We start from the raw sequence: 3,734 nt of genomic DNA on the forward strand, positions 1-3,734 counted from the left end.
GTGTGTGTGTGTGTGTGTGTGTGTGTGTGTGTGTGTAGTTTAGATTGGGTTGGCCTATGAGCATGTCTATGGGAGACAATCTTGACTGTGTTAATTGAGATCGGAAGATCTGCCCACTGTGAATGGCACCATTCCCTAGGCAGGAGAATTCCGAAGTCTGAAAGAGCAGAGAAAACGAGCTGAGCACTAACGTGCATCTATTCCTCTGTTCCTGATTATGGGTGTGATACGATGAACTCCTTCAAGCTTCTGCTACCGTGGCATCCCTGCTGTGATGAACTTTAACCTGGAACTGTGGGTTATAATAAACCTTTCTCACCTAAGTTGCTTTTGTTGTGGCATTTTATCTCAGCAGCCAGGAAAAACAAAAACAAAACAAAGCAGCAACAGAACAGTCTAATAAAATCAGTTCTGTTCCACAGTCAGAGGTCTTTGCCCGAATCTCCAGGCTGCCCTGAGTCAAATAACGCCACCCTTGATATCACAACTTGCCTTTCTATCTATATAGTCTTGCCTGTGTGCTCCTGCATAAAGCCTTCATGCCCAACCATTCCCTTTAATGCATCCCCAGGCAGCACTGCAGTGACTCCCACAGTCCCCTTGATGGGGACCTCAGCTCCAGAGTCACCCGTGTGCCGAGAACTGCTTCCAGAGCAAGAGGCCAAAAGGAGGCTCATTGTTGCAATTCTATTCAGTAATGGCAGGCACTTAATGCAACGGGGAGATGATGGAGGATGGTGCTTGCCCGGTTGACTTTTCATAAGCCAGTTCTTGTGATACACAATAAAAACCTAGGAGATGGCCGTGCCCATATGGATTTGACAGTTAACTTCATGGTCCAAGCTACAGTGTGTATAAACTATATACCTGTTCAGGTAACAGATGATCAGTAAGACAGAAAGAACCCCAGCTATTAAGGACAGCCCCATTGTCTCCTTTTCACCCTAGCATTACAGCCACCTTACTGTATTCCAAGTCCAACTCCTAGCGAGGAGAAGAAAGTAGAAAGCATGCTGAGCCCTCAACTCTTACCTGGGAGCCAACCCACAGGGACACAGAGTTCAGAGCGGCGAGATGGCTACACTAACAGGACCAATTAAAATGAAACCTCCCCAAAGTCGACACTAACCCATTAGAACGCGCTGAGAGAGCTGATGAGGTGGCTCAATGGGTAACTGCTTGCTGTGTGAATGTGAGGACCTGAGCCTGAATCTCCAGAACTCATTCAAAGTTGAACTCAGCAACGCTCCTGGAGTTCCTAAGATAAGATGGGAAGCAGAAACAGAAGGACTTCCAGAACCTCATGAGCTAGCTAGCCTAGTGTACGGAGTAAGAAAAACCCAGAGACCATGCAAGGTGGAAGGCTAGAACCCACACCTAAGACTGTCCTCTGACTGCCACATGTACCATGGAAACCTTGGGCCCGCACACACACACACATCACCTGATAAATTACAAATTTAGGATGTTTTGTGAGTACATGCAAACGTGTAGTGGGTACATGAACACATTATCTTTAGACTTCAGGTTTTTTGAGTCAGGGTCTACTCACTTTTACCTGGAAATTACACACTTGAGTAAGCTGACTGGTCAGCAAGCCTCAGAGGTCCCTGGTCTGACTCCCTCAGTGCATGCTGCCACAGAGTTCTGTTGTGAGTTCTGGGCACTGAATTCAGGCCCTTGTTCTTGCAAGACAAGCCCTTTCCCGACTGCCAAAGCCAACTCCCCAGCCCAGGGAATTCTCAGTATATGCCACTCACTAGACTTGAGTATTTCCTCATAATGACTTCTCTCATTGACATTGTTTCTATCTTATAAATGAGAATACAAGATTTAGTGCCGTTAAATAGTTTATCACAAATATAATACAAGTTCAAACTGCCTATAGCATGTCACCCCCCAAAACAAACTGAAAGCAAATGGCTCATCACCACCAGCAGTGTGCAGATGTTTTAACAACTTTGGTACAGTGGGGTCTGAATCTAGTCCCCAGTGTGGTGCCAGTGTCCACTTCTGGGCTTTGAGGGTGCACTGCTGATGTATAAGATGCTATGGTTTGGGAAACTGTGGAAGGAGCATACAGGGCCTTTGGTAATATCTTAGGACTTTATCACGATTTCAAATAATGTTTCCAAGAGTAAACACATCTGTTCGTCATCATTTTTCTAAGAGTTTGCTCAGGCCACTGGTGTGTGTGTGTGTGTGTGTGTGTGTGTGTGCTGCCGTATAGTTCTAGAACATTTAAAGGAACAAGGAGTCTTAATAAAGACTACAATCCTAAGTACAGACATTTGTTGTTATCATTACTGTTACTGTTTCTGTGTGTAATGACCCTCTCATGGAGAATCTGGCCTTGAAAGTCTGTGTACTTTCAAGGTAACACTGAGGTTTAGAAAGTTTCTAATCATAGAAAAGCAGTTTGGGGACCACCACCCCATCCTATTTTGCAAATGCTCCCTAGCCACAGAAAGAGGTTAAATGAGTTGCAGACTGAGCACTGCAAGCCGGTCCCCAAGCCAGGAAGAAAGCCAGCCCAGAGAAGCGTTTTCTCATCTCATGGCTATTCTCCAGGTTCTTGGGTGGGAGGCTAAAAAAACACAAATTCTGCACCATTGCACAAGCGAACACATTTGCGAGTCATGCACCCAGCCTTATGTAAGAATGAAATAATCACACTTATCCTTTACTGGAATAAAAAGAAGTTGGTTTTACCTTTTTTCTCCTGTTCTGATCATCAGACACCTACTCGGCAACTGAACGGGGGAAAGTACTTAAGAGGGCGTGTTAGCAGAACAATGGAAGTCGGGAGTGTTCTTTCCTTCTAGAACTTTTCCTGTTGCTCTTATTAAAATTGCTCATTGTTTGAGCAGGAATGACTTATGACTGCACTTACTTGAAGTCGCTTGAGTGTGCAGTATTTTATTTCAGTTTTTGAGGCTCGTGCCAAAAGAAAGCAAGCTACATGCAGACCTTTTTCCTGTCTGAATTTTCCGGAGACCTTGACTTTAGAACTGTGCGTCAAGGTTCCTTAGCACAAGACTATTTGTTTTCCCGAGCTCTTTCCTGGGGTTGGCGCCCCTGTGGTGGGATTTTAATTGTCTGAGTCCACTTTGAGAGCCTTTATGCTTTCCCAGTTTCCTCTCCCAGTCCCTGCCTCAGATCCCCCACCCCCAAGCCAGAAGCTGCTGGCCAATAGCTAAGTTATTATGAGCATTGTGCAGGTCAGGAAGTGTGGCATGGAGGGGTGCTGTGGGCTGGTACTTTTATTACAGTTTAAATTAAATGTAGCCAGTTGTAAGTGCTTAGCATTTTAGTCTTAACTCATTTGCTAACTCTTAGGGGGAAAAAGGAATGGGGAAGACTATGGATGTAGTTCAGTTGGTAGATTGTTTGTCTAACATGCAGAAAGGCCTGGGTTTCATCCCCCGTCATTGCCTAACCCTGGATGTGGTGGTGTATCCTCTTATCCCTGTATTTGGGAGGGACAGTCTGGAGGATCAAGAATTAAGATCATTCTTGGCTACATGGTGAATATGAGATCAGTCTGGGCTACATGAGAACCTATCTCAAATGATTAAATAAATGAGAAGTACGGGGGTCACTGTTGAGGGACCTCTGTATTTAGGTGCACACTAATTTTGGTCTCTTACGTGAGGCTCAGATCTGTACATAAAGCCTGTGCTTTTCCTACAGAGTGTTTCTTTCTTAGACAAGCAAGCTACAACTTTCTTTCC

The sequence above is a fragment of the Microtus ochrogaster genome, chromosome 16 (assembly GCF_000317375.1).
Source record: "Microtus ochrogaster isolate Prairie Vole_2 chromosome 16, MicOch1.0, whole genome shotgun sequence".
Classification (NCBI taxonomy): domain Eukaryota; kingdom Metazoa; phylum Chordata; class Mammalia; order Rodentia; family Cricetidae; genus Microtus; species Microtus ochrogaster.